Raw genomic sequence first — 14281 nt, forward strand, 5'->3', positions numbered from 1 at the left:
TGGTACTAAGTTTTTTTTATCCTGAGATTTACCATAGTTTGAACACTCTGTCAATGTCCTATTCATCCACCACATCTGTGCGAAAGAGATTAGAGGGTAGACTCAGACTAGGCATTAGGAATAAGTTCTTTACTGTGAGAGTGGTGAGACATTGGAGCAGGTTGCCCAGCAAGGTTGCCCCCACCCTGAAAGGATCCATGGCCAGGTGAGATGGAGCTTTGAGCAATAGCAGGGGGTTGGAACTAGATGACATTAAGTCCAACCCAAACCATTCTACGATTCTATGATTGGTCTGAGTATTTTAACTCAATGAACTTTGAGTAAAAATTGTTAACCAAGTACAACAGATGCATATTTTATAGAATTATCTGCCTTGGAAAAGACCTTCAAGATTATCAGGTCCAACCTTCAACCTGAGCTACCAAATCTCATCATGAAGTCCCATGTCCCCAAAGCATCGCATCCACTCATCTCTTAAATACCTGCAGGGACAGAACCACTTCCATGAACCACATGTCCAATGCCTAACCACCCTCTTGGTGAATAAATTCTTCCTGATATCCAATCCAAACCTCTCCTAGTGCAACTTGAGATCATTAAGGAATTTTCTACCTACTATCCCCCTTAATGTGAGAATTACATTCCTAAATCCCGTTTTCTACAATTTACATGGTAATCACATCCACGTTTGATTTGTTGTGTTGATTTTGAAGCAGTTCTTCGGCCACCAGTGTTCAGTCTTGTGTTTCTCCAAGAAAACATATCCTACCTTTAAAATTCTGGAATTTACCTGGAGTTTACTGGAATTAATGTTTGTACAGAAACTGCTTTCGTAGGAACTTAACTTAGCTACTTGTAGGGCAAGAGCTGAATTGAGAACTGTGGGCAGCAATCTTCTTAGCATCTATCCTAACCTTCCCAGTGCAAGTTATCCACAAATGGGAATCACAGTTGTCAGAACATTTGATATTGAATGAGGGCTGTAATTATTATTTTTTTAACCTCTGTAGCAGATTAATTTTCTTAAATCAGCACAGTCTTTAATTTACATTTTAAGCTGTTGGCAGTTAATTTATCGTAGGAATAGCAGAAATAGAAGACTTCTTGAATGCTGTTCCTTTTTACAGTATGTTTGTCCTGGCAATTCCAATGTTGTTAGTTTTAATACAGCATAACTGAAAATATACCTGGACAGATGCACCCCTTGAAGACCAGGCAACTTAATGAGCAAGACAACTTAGCAACAGGCATTTTTAATTAACTGGGCATAACAGCACTGTAAAGAAGAGTAGGAAAAAGTGTTTAGAAGAGCATTCATGAATAAGGTTAAAATGATAAACCTGAAAGCCGGATCAAAGATGGAGCAAACTTTGCAATATTCTAGCACTTTGCACTAGGAGACTAGACATGCAAATGAAGGATATAAAAATGAAACAAAGTTTGAGTAGTTTTCTCAGACCATTTTCTATTTAGAGTTCAATTATTCACAATTAGAATTAGAAAAAAAGCACTTTTCAGTAACAATTGGAAGCCAAGTTCATAGACATCTGAGCTTCAGACTGTATGGGGGAAAAAAAACTAGTTGTTGAAGGGACAAGGCAGAGTTAAGAATTACATACAGTTTTTGTGTTTAACAAGACATCTTATTTTCCAGAACATCCAGTATTTTAATGATCAAAATCTGTGTGTGCATTTGTGAGATACAGTCCATAATCCCAATGGCTGAAACATTTTGGCTTTTCTTATCATTATTATTTTGACTTCTAGTGTTCCAGTGTTCTATAGTACTTTTGTATTTTGTTCATGCTGAAGGCGGTTTTTATTGTTTTCCTGCTCTGATGATAGATGAAACATGTTCTATGAATTTATTCATTCAGAAAATCTTAGGTGTCCTTTGTTCCTCAAACATTTGGACTGAGAAATGCTGCTCTGTTGAGCTGCAGTTTTGCTGCAAGGCAGAGGCCCATGTCAGTGCAGAGCTGTCTGCTGCATATATAAGCATTTTTGCTGCAGAGAGCAGCTGCGATGGACTGTGGAATTCAAAACGTATTTTTCCCCACTGGTGGCTGTGAAAATCAATCAGTAGTTGTGTTGGGAGAGGAAAGGGAAGAGGAGTACTCACTGGATATGTATAAGGATGCTGGAGTAGCAGGTTTGTTCAGAATCTAGAGCAACAGTGATAAAGGCTAACAGCTAGTAGTCAACCTACCAAGGTATTTGATCAAATAAAAATTAAAACTTTTCTCACAGAAGATGTGAAATTTCACTAAACTTATTTTCAGAACAAGTTAATGGTAGGGAGTATTGGTATCCCTTTTTAATGTGTTATCAGAACTTGCTTTTTTCTAGACTCTAATTTGTCATAATATGACAAATATGAGAAGTCAACCTTCTCCTTATATCCACATTTCACCTGTGTATAATGGTAGGTTGTTGGTTACTCTGTCATTCAGTTCTCTGTTTTAAAACTGGGATGTATACTTTGTATACTATTGAGACTCAAAAACCAAAAGAAAACAGAAAAAAACTTTGTAGCCAGGGGAAACTTTTAAATATGTAAACAGGCAGAGTGATGGCCAGCATACTTGATCTATTTAAGTTACTTTGCTTTTGTTTCAGAAAGGGAAAGAAAGACAGAGCAATTTATCTTATTCATGGACCATCGATCACAAGGAAATAAGGAGTAGGAATTTCCCCAATTCCTGGGCTTTGATACAGTTTTCTCATCAAAAACTGATGCTTTCTTTATCAGGATATCTTCAGCAAAGTTAGCGTAACAACAAGACATGATGAATCTTTTTAGATTGAGTTCCATATAAATGGATCGTGTCATGGATCAGTTTCTTGTCACAGCTGGTACCTAGTATATAAGAATTTCTTTTTGAGAGTTGAAGAATTTGGGGCAATTTGTTCCAACCACTTTCTCTATAATGAGGAAATAAATTTATGCACTTGGTTTTGAATGGCAGCTAATAAGCAAGGATGGAAACACCCATGGGAATCTTCAACTTCCTTTGCAAATATCTGACTGGATGTGCTGCTGGAAAACTTAAAAAGCAGAATATATGATCAATAAAGAATACATAGCTCTGTGTTCCTGCCTGAGAGAGCTGACAGATTCTGTCTACCAACATTGTAGGTTTTGTCATCGTACCAATGTCAACAGCGGTAGCATCTTAAAATTGGTTTCCCCAGTGCTATGTGACATGAAAAGAGGTACAGGAGATATCAGGCCTTACTGTTTGTGTTTTAGCAAACTGCTCTTCATTTCTACACTGTCTTCAGATAAACATTTTCACATGGCACTGTTTCAGTCGTTAGGCAGGCCAAGTCTACAGGGATGCCAGATCTCCTAATCTGCTTCTATGAGATGCGGATCTCTTTCATCAGAAATATTGGGGAAAAAATATTACAGGTAGGGCTGATTATTTTATCTAATTTGATCTGTGGTGTTTAGCTTTGGCAAAGCTGAAGTCAAGCTTCAAATGTTGTTCTTATAATAACTAATTTTTTGCAATAAGAGAACATAGGCTGATATGAAAGACTGCTCCGAAAGTAATGCCTCCTGTTTTATTATGTTGGCCCACAACATCAGAGGTGAATGTTGGTGGTATGGCAGTAGAGGTTGAACATTCCACCAGTATTTCTTTATGTCTTATGTTACCACCTAACAGATGGAAGCGGAGGGGCAGTCTGACAGAATGGTGTCCAACATGGAAGTGTGTATGAAGAAAAGGTATGTCACTGAATTCCACTGTACAGAAAAAAAAATGGCACCCAGTGACATTCATCAGTGCTTGCTGAATGCCTGTGGAGCCCCAGCATTTGATGCGAGCACAGTGAGGTGGTGGGAGGTGAGTCTGAACAGTGGCGACATCAAGTTTGTCACATCCACTGGTGCAGAATTGTATGAGCACAACAATGCATGGCTAATGGTGGTGACTGTGTTGAAAAACAGTGTTTTATAGTTGAGAATTTTCTCTATCAGACAGTGCTACTATGCTCTTTGTTGTAGTTTCCATGGACATAGAAGCACTCCTTCAAGCATTGTATGTAAAATGGCAAAGAAGCACAAAGCAGACATTATTTTTTTTTCTTTTTTGTTTGTTTGTTTTCCAGCATATAAGTAAACTTAGGCCTTAGAAAATCTTCTTGATCATAGTTATGTAGCAAGACACTCCTTTAAAACATTGTTTTGATCTTGCCAACCTCTGGAAAGAGATGACTGAATGTAGTTAAAGCACAGTAGTATAGCTGCACAAAGTACCTCTACCAAGGTGATGAAGTCTGAATTTTTCCTGCTTGCGTGCTAAGAAAAGGTATTTGGTTGGGGGAAAGAAAAAAGTGTGGTTGAACAGTGGAGATAGTGGTGTGGAAGATTTTGAAATGATGAGTCTCAATTCTTGACTTTGAATTGGTGATTTTGGGGGAAAATTATGATGGAAAATGACAGATCTCCAATGGCAACATCTAAGCAGAGCAAAGCACAATTTTTTAGTTTTTTTTAGTGAAAAAAAGATCATCATCGGGTAACATAAAAAAGAGCAAAAAGAATGCAAAGTATGTATCACAAGAGCAGCTGAAAAAAAAATACAGAATGGCAAAATACAGCCAGCATTTCTGCCTGTGATTACATACCTAGGTTCTGATAGGAAAGCTGTCTTTATGACCAGGGCAGTGGAAAGAGTTTTTACTCCCTAGGGAGGAAAGCAATGAGTAGCAATCCTGTCTATTAGGATGCATTCACTGATAGATTTCAGGTTTACACAATCCAATGGATTCTCCTCCAGAGGATGTTAGCTTGGTTTGGGGAGAAAAGAGCTGAAAACATTTTTAATGCTATGATTTGGGGAAGAGAGAAAAAAAGGAGTCTAAACTTGAGGAGAGCAATTAGAATCTTATTTTCATGTGGATGAATTATGCCATTTCATTTAGTTTACTTTTTTTTACTCTTAGTTGTAATTTCAAGTATGTGAAAGCTAAGTGCATGAAAGTTGCAGCTTTGAAGTCCTTAGGCTCAGTGTTTACTTTCTAAATGGTGTTATTATTTAATCTTGAACTGTAAAACCACTGTATTCTTCAGGGCTGATATTGTGAAACACACTGTTGCAAGAAACACAGGAAAGCATTTGTAATGCTTATTGCTGAAACAGGCAAAGCCAGCAAACTCTTTAAAACACAAAAGTATGTTTAAAATTTGCAGTGAGTGAATAACCCTTTGCAAGCTATGCTTCCCATAGACTTTCTACACTTTCAGTCTCTCTTCTCATTGGGAATGACCAATCTCCAGTTACTCATTTGTAGCTGGTCAGAAGTTGAGAAACTTCTGTTTTGACACAGACTCTTTATATAGAGACTTTTAAGAACCAGTCACCAAGTTCAATAATGCTTGATAGAGAAATAATGAAGACAGATGTATATTTCAACACAATAAGCCTGCGCTAAACTCTTTCCTTTTGTAACAGTCAGTCCCAGTAGAGGTTAGAAAGTCTGAATCTATTTGGCTGAAGGTTAACTGGTGTGGAGTGACAGAGCTTTTGTTCTCCTGCTAGTGTCCTGTCCTTGCTGCAGCTCCCTCTCACAGTTAGCAGTGGCAGCAGTGTCTGTGTAGGCTGGCTGCAAATGACTTCATTTTTCACAGCCATCACCTCCAGGTTTTCTGTAAGCGGTGTTAAATTCCTTGTTAGTATATAATATTGCAGGCCTTGGATGGTGGGTTTTTGTGAACCACAACAGAAGAGGAAGAAAATTGCTATTCAAAGGCTAATGTACTGGGAACTGCCGTGAAAGATCCTTATGCAACCGATAAGAGATAGAGTGGTATGAGCTGCCAAAGCTTTTACAGGTCCGTTGCCATCATTGCAGCTGTGGTGGGAGAATTACAGATACCCAGAGAATGGAAGAACAAGAGGGATAGCCCATGGATATTGCTACCTCCACTGAGAAACAATGTTCTACATGGCCTAGTGGCTCTCCCCAGCTTCACGAGAGCCAGTTTCCTCAAAAGACAGATTTTGCTTGATATTCAGACAAATAATTTACAGTGCAGCTGGATGGAAGGGTTGAAGTAGGGAATGCTGCTGAACAGACGGGTTCCTCTCCTTACTCCAAGCCAAACCCCAGTCTCTTTTCTTGCGTTAGCACTAATGCTCTCCTGGTCCTGAAGAGAGCTGAAGCAGCAGAAAATACTGCATATATATAGTAACAGAAATATAATAATCCTAAAACAATATTTTAGCTCTTGTTAAGGAGCAGAAGCAAAATCCTTAATTTACAGCAATGACAAAAATCATATCTATCTGCAGATTCATTGCACCTGGCACTTTCCCCAGGCTTGCCAGGTCTTTCCAAATCACTGGCCTCAATAAACTAGAATAATAAAGGAGAAATAGTCACCTCGCTTTTCACCTCTTCCAGTTCTTTAATGTGTAGGTGGAATATCCTCAGTCCAGACCTAACCCTGGTGCCTAGATCACCTCAGTATTAACCTCTGTCAACAGTGAGAAATAGCTACTTATGTCTATTTCTCTGTCACACAGGCTTTATAACACATCATGACTTTGCCTTGTGATGGTTGACAAGTTTCTTCAATAACTTCTTGTGAAGTTATTGAAAACCTTCTTGAGGTTTTAAAAAGTCTTTGGGAAGTTTAAACATTTTCTATCTGTAGGTTGCTCTATTTAAAATCAATTGGGTGTTGTGTGCGGAGGGTCAATAAGGAAGAAACAACAGGAGGATTTTATTTAATATGGTTCCGTAACAATCAATAATTACCTTGCAGCTTTAGCCCTTTAGGTCCCTCAACAATAACTTCAAAGGAAATAGGTATGCATGTATCCCTAAGATGCAGATAGAGAATCAATTAAAATCCAGCAAGAAGTTCTATTTTTCCTCAAACTCCTATTTTAATTTAAAGAAAGGATCTTACTTTTTAAGCTGCTCCCTACAAGGGTAAACATATGCTTCGGGCATTAATCGATTCTTCTTCTAAATGAATAAATTAACTCCCCGCCCCTCACCTCTTGTAACACAAAACAAATTACCACCTACTCTTAAGGCAGCTTCAACACATCTTCATCTCCACCTAAACTAAATTTGGACAGATCACTGATAATGCAGATCCAGGAAAGGAGTGAACTTGCATCTCTGCAGTATTTTGAAGTCCATTTTTCCAGTGGAAAATCCTGGGTTTCTCAGCAGTCTGACAGTCCAAACAGCATGGGATGAACCATTGGCCTGTCCTACATAGCAATTATTTATTGTTATGCTGTGGATATTCTAAACTGCCACTTAGAAGTTAAGCATGCACTTTGAATGATGTGTAATCAGTTCATCACTACATCATGGTCCAGTAGCTGAAAACTATAATTGGTAATGCAAGGTTCTTGTGCATCATTCTGCATGTGGGAAGTCTCACAGAGGGTGTAGGCAACCTCCTGATCAAAGACAGAAATAGAAGAGTTCACATCCACAGATTTGGTGCTATTAAATCCAACTAATGATTTATGGTCAAATGCAGACGCCCAATCCAAAGACTGACCTCTCTTTTCTTCTGTGATATAGTGCAACAAATTAAAAAAAAAAAAGAAAAAAGAAAAAAAAGAAAAATTATAACAAGCTCAAGTCTTACACCTGCTGCTATTCCAGGTAATTCTGACAGGTCAAAAAATCCTAAAGAGCCACAAAGATGGTGAAGTGCCTGGAGCATCTCTCCTATGAAGAAAGGCTGAGTGAACTGGGTCTGTTCAGCCTCGAGAAAAGAAGGCTGAAAGGAGACCTGATCCAGGTCTGTACATATCTAAGGTGTGGGGGGCAGAACGGTGTGGCCGGACCCTTTTCAGTGGTGAGTGGAGACAGGACAAGGGGAAACGGCCGGAAACTGCAGCATAGGAAGTTCTGCACAAATGTGCACAAGAACTTCTTTACAGTGAGGTGACGGAGCACTGGAACAGGCTGCCCAGGGAGGTGGTGGAGTCTCCTTCTCTGGAGATGTTCAAGACCTGCCTGGATGCCGACCTGTGCGACCTGCTGTAGGGAACCTGCTTTGGCAGGGGGGTTGGACTCGATGATCTCTGGAGGTCCCTTCCAACCCCTACCAAAAAAAAAAAAAAAAAAAAAAAAAAAATTCATTAAGAACTCTGAATGTGCCTTGATAGATGCATAAGGAGAGCAGTGGGAATGAACAGAGGTCAAGAAAATATAACAGACATAGTAACAGACTTCCGGATATGTAAAATAGTTATTTAAACACCTAACAGCACCATTACCATAAATATTTCTTCCTAGAATAGTCATCTTCTGTGCTGCACATGCCTGTGACGTCTGCAGTCTCCCCACGTGATACAATGCAGCTTCTCAACATGCATGTGCACACACATAATTACAACTGAATGACCTGAATCATCTCAATGCCAGCTCTCAGTGCCATTTTTATTACAGATTTCACCTTCTTCTGAGGCTGACAAAGGAGATGAGAGATCAATGTAGATACAGGGGAAATGAAGTGGAAAGGAGACTTAGAAGAATGTGGTTTTGAGAACCTGGATGTATGTGTAATCTTCAATGCTATGCTATTTCGGTCTTTAACAGAAAACTCAAAGCCAATGGTTGATTTGTGTAAGAGAAAGGACAGTTAGTTTTGTTTGTTTGTTTCTTGTTTCCCCCTCTCTGTCCTCCCCTTAGTTTTCTTGCGTGAGTATCTTGAGAATTTGTGTCACCATTTATTGAACTGTTCCATATATCCTCATCATAAATAGTTAATGCTGTGATATTAAGTGTCTGATATCTCTGATGCGAAAAGTCTCAGTTGCAGTTCTAATGAGATGTGCACTTCACTTTTCATTTTTAGAGCGTCCTCTTAAAGATGCACATAGAAATTCTCAAAAGTACTTTCAGTATCTTTTTATCCTAGGCTAGTCCTCTTTTTTTTCATTTTTTTTTTCCTTCCTATTATTTTGGACATGTTTAATTTGTTTTCAGTCAGACTGTGAGTTGTGGGGGCACTAAAATACATCATATAAGAATGAAACTGAAGGAATAAATGCCTATACCTCAAGGACAAAAAAAAAAAAACCAAACTCGGTTAACAGTTTTCTATTGAGTTATTTTGTAGTTTTGTCTCAAATTATCAGTCTGGAGCACTAGAAGGAACTGGCAGTTTTCTAACAGAAGGTGCTGTATGTCATGGAATCACAGTCACATCATCTAGTTTAGGGGATCTTTTTTTTTCATGTTATCATTTTGTTCATGTGTGGTTGTTGTTGTTTTATTTTTAATTTATTTTATTTGATTTTACATTAAGCACTTGTTTACAAAGGACCTAGTGTTGGGAAGGGCTTTCCCTTGGGCACCTGTCATTTCTTGATAAATATTTCAGGCAAGGGGAGCACATTCCCCTTGAAAAGGAGCATCACAACTCTTCAGCAGCCCTCTCTGGTCACAGGTTGTGTGCTTTTCTCATGGTTACGTGGCTCATGACACTGGCCTTCTCCCCAGTGATGATGAGGATGAGGAAGAGGGAGCTTTGCTGTGTACTTTTCATCTGATGTTTGGAAGGACCATGGCTGGGGAGTAATGCAGAACTGCTGGAGTGCTCCAGTCACATCGTTGTGACTTATAGACAGAGAAAGTGAATCACACTGAAGACCTGATCTATAGACGAATACGGATTTTGTCTCTTATTAGAAATGACTGGTTTGAAACACAGCTTTTCTTCCTTGCAGGAGAGGGAGCAACCTAACTCAGTGCTCATGTAGCAGCCCCATCCTGTCCTGTGACACGTGATCCATTGCTTACTCTTTTGATGTGGATTTAATGCAACTTCAAGCAGGGAAATGCTTTAGTTCAATGTGTGGATTTAATTTTTTTATCATTTCCTCTGCTCTGTAGAATATATTTCTGACCTATGGCAAAGGATTTATTTATTTATTTATTTATTTATGGGAAGGAATGATGGATAAGTGGATAGCTATAATGAACTCATAGTATTAATTGCTCCCTGTCCTGCTCAAGATGTTCTCTCTGATTGCTAGTGACATGTAAGATTTATTTCAGTGTTATGAAGTCAGGGGCTGAGTAAACTCTTCGTTCTCCCCTTTTCCTGAAGGATTGTTGGCTTCTCCCTAACACTGGAGAATTGGGTGAATTTTTTTTTGTGGTAGGTCTTCTGTGGAAGTAAAAAAGTCAGAGATTTGGCAAGTTAGTACCATTTGAAGGAAAGCCTGTTCATGTTTGTTAAAAAGCACAGTACAACATAGTTCTACCAGTTGTCAATTACAAAGACCAGCAAAAACTTTTAAGCTTCTAAAGTTTCAGTATTACTCAGTAGAGAATTTGCAGAGGCTTGCAAAGGTCAGCTTGACTTTCTGAAAGCTTGTCTAAATTATCTTACATAGGGGAGTGGTGCCTTTTAAGAGAAAAGTAGTGTCCTCAGCCTTAGAAGTGAAGCGTGCAGGTGGAGTTTCCTTTGTGGTCACATATCTTGTTCCTTTGATCTAAAAATAAGAAATCTAACAGCAGATTTTGTTGTAGTTTTCAACTTATTTTCAAGTTCAGGCAATGTTCTTGTGCTTCAAATGTAATGGGACTCTTCAAACTGGATTAACTGGCATCCGTCTTGCAAGTGCATTCTGCCTTAGGGCTGGAAAAGTGGGCAAAAGCTGAACACAAGGGTTAATTAGGAACAAAATGATAATTATCTGGATTTGGGGTTTTCTTCTTTGTTTTCCTACTGCAACCTTCACAGTCCTATAGCTATGGTTAGTTAATTTTCCATTCTGAACTGATATCGCTATGCATTTCAAATGGCTTTGCCCATTGCCTTTCTGTTTAAATAAAACCTTGGGGAATATTCAGCTATTAAAGAAAATTGCAATAACCTTTGCGTGTTGTGCAATTACCTTTTCCTTTGTTTTCCTGAAGAAATGTATTTGACACCTCCCTGGCAGGGCACCATCATTAACACATCTGTATCACAGCATCACTCCTTGGGAGAGATCTCAGTATATAACACCCCAGTCCAAGGTTACATGCAGATAAGCAAAACAACATTAAAGTGAGTTGTTTGCATAAATACCTTTGGGGAAGTGAACAAGGAGGAGGTTGTTCATTCCTGTCATGTCTGCAGAATCTGTTATAGACAGAACAATAATTGTGATTTAAGTCAAGAGGTTTTGGAAGAGGCAAGCAACTTAATTTCCTCTTCAGTACCCAACACACCCCTTCTGCTACTCCTAGTCCTTTCACATAAGAGATACTTGAACTTGCACCATTGGCACTGCCTAAGAACTGACATCCCTCTTGTATCTTGGCTTTAAGCACTGGGGTCCTGGCAGTGGCATTCTCCATTCATTTTGCATCCTTTTCCTGGCATACCATGGGTGCAGAGAAACAAAAATAATAATAATTTAAAAATGCATATATGTGTATGTATGTAATACATATATGTAACTTCAAAAGTACATTTCATTCTGGGAAATGATAGCTCATTGATGTCATGGTGCTTATGAAGGTTAAATTAAAGCCTGATTCCAGTTCTGGGACAACTGATTTGCTCTAGAAGTCAGAAATATATCTGTATGTTTCAGCTTGCATATTAGAAAAATCATAAAAATAAATAAAATTGAGGACACTTTTTGAAAGCTCTGATTCTGTTTATACACCAATATCTACTGTCAGAACAGATGGCAGATAAGAGACAGGTGAAACCAAACAATCAGTGCAACAAGAGTCTGGTGACAGAAATTTTCATGAAGCACCCCCACCTCCATCCTCCCCACTGTGACTCTGCAGGGAGATCGCAGCAAGCCTGGAAAATCCTACTTTTATAATGCTGCTGCAGATTGAATTCTTGGCTCTTAGCAGGGTTGTGCTCTGCCCCTTCGCAGCTGATATAAAAGCCATGACTGTGTCTGCTTTTGACCTGGTCTATCTATCACAGAATTCTTTGAGTTGGAAGGGACCTTTAAAGGCCATCTCATCCAGCTCTCCTGCAATGGACAGGGACAACCACAGGTAGATCAGGTTGCTCAGAGCCCCTCCAGCCTGGCCTGATGTTGAGTGTCTGCAGGGATGGGGCATCCACCACTTCTCTCAGAAACATATTCCAGTGCTTCACCACCCTTACTGTGAAAAGATTTTTTTTTTTCTTTCTTTTCCCCAATTTAAATCTCCCCTCTTTTACTTTGAAACCATTTCCTCTTCTTCTGTCCCAGATTTTACTCATTCTCCTTTTTCAATGCATTCAATTCATTGTATAAGGAATTTTACCTATCTCTTCAAACCTTATCTCTCCAGAAAGATTAGCAACACTGATGACATTGAGGTTTTTGTTGCTGATGAGTCAGTTAAAGGGAATTTGGGTTGTTTGTGCCCAATCCTGAGCAGCAGGAGTCTTTCTTTGTGTGACAGAGCAGATGCAGGATGGGCACTCCTGCAGCTGGATGAGCCTGCATCTTCCTTATGTTCCCTCAGTTCCATGATGCACATTCAAAACTGAATACAAATTTCAGTGGAACACAGACTAAACTGTCAGAGCAGATAAATGTGTCAGGCTGGAAACCCAGGTGCCATATTCCCACCATTGCAAGTAATACAGTTTTGGCCCAGACATTTCTCCTCCTTGTGCTTCAGATTCCTCATCTGTAAATTGTGAATAATATTAATAATCTCCACTCCATAATACCATAATTAAAAGAACTACAGGCATCTATTGAGATACTGTGAAGAAGTCTGGGCAACAGGATCAGAGGTCTGTTCTGAGAGCATTATGTTTCTGCAGGTCCTAGGGTGCTCTCAGCATCACATCCACCTCAGCTACTGTTGATCTGCTTATTCATTCCTTTTCCTTCTTTCCCTGCTATATTCTTGTGAAGACAAAAGCCCATTAATCCCCAGATATGTTTTCCTCTCCTTCAGTACTAGACAGTACTAAACAGCTCCAGAGGAACAACAGAGGAACAACAACATTTCAGAGCCACAGCTGCTGGGTTTCCCTCTGCTGCTACTGAAGCGAACCAGAATACTCAAGTAAACGTGCACTTTGGGCAGAAAACAGAGGGCCTCCAGCTGTTGCTAGGCATGATGCATGTGCAAAATGAGAACTTGGATTGTCCCTGCTCATAGACATTCGTTCATAGACTGGACAAATCAAATCACTTGAGGAAAGTGTGCTGGTGGCCACCTTCAGACAGCAGACTGAGCCACAGAAAGATAGAGATCTCCCAAGGATGGAGCTGGGACCCAGCAGAAGAGCCTGGAATGTGGTTTGGTTTCCCAAGGAAACCAGCTCATTCTGGCTTTCTGCCCTGCTCTGCTTTGCAGTGTTGTTTGGGCGTGTCCAGCCATAGCATTGTACATCCTGGTGAGGGCTGCAGGCAGAAAAACCATGTAATTTGTTTCTGGATGAACAGTTACTTTAGATTCCAAAGTATATAAAGGTTTTTATATTTTATTTTTATTTAATTTTATCTATTTTATTGTTTTATGTTATATTTTATTTTATTCTCTTTTGATTTCCCTATCTCTTTCATCCTGCCTCTCTGTTTTTTTCAGGCCTGCCCTTCATTGGATTATGTTCCCCAGGGATAACCATTTCTTTCTTGCATAGCACCTGCTGCTTTTTTGGGAATGAGCAGAGGACAGAAATGTGTCAATGCAAGCACACAGAGCCACAAAGCCCCAGGGAACATCAACCCAGCACCCAGGCAGGGCTCAGGCATGTGCATACCTCACAGCCTGGCTTTGCTCTGCTGTTTTGCACTCCCTATCTCCAGTCAAGTTATCAGCTGAAATCTGTCACCGTCTCACCTTTGGTTACCTCACACAAGTGCTTGCAGGGTGTTGGTGCCAATTCTTTTTTATCCAGTGATAACTGAGCTGTAAATTCGGTCTCGCCAGAATAACTTGACACTGCAAGCAGCTGGGAACAAAAGCTACATGTTTGCATCCACGTGCCGGCTTTCCATGTCTGCTGCTGTTTTCTGCTCCACCTGCCCTCCCCCATCTTGCAGTGCTCTGACCACTTGGTCACCTTCCTGAGCTGTGCCTGAGATGCTGTGCGCTGACTGCAGAGATAAGATGTGGGAGCTGGGACAGCGGCGCTGAGCAATCCATCACCAGTGCTATCCTTGCTGGAAACTAGTCATCAGCAATAAGAAAGGGGCATGACCGTCTGCTCTCCAGAGCATTGGCACAGCTCAGCACTGAATGCTAATGGCTTTGTGTAGGTCTCATTGTCCTCAGTGTTTGTTCTGAAACGCGAGAAATCTGCTTCCACAGGATA

Source organism: Lagopus muta, chromosome 1 (genome assembly GCF_023343835.1).
Source record: "Lagopus muta isolate bLagMut1 chromosome 1, bLagMut1 primary, whole genome shotgun sequence".
Classification (NCBI taxonomy): Eukaryota; Metazoa; Chordata; class Aves; order Galliformes; family Phasianidae; genus Lagopus; species Lagopus muta.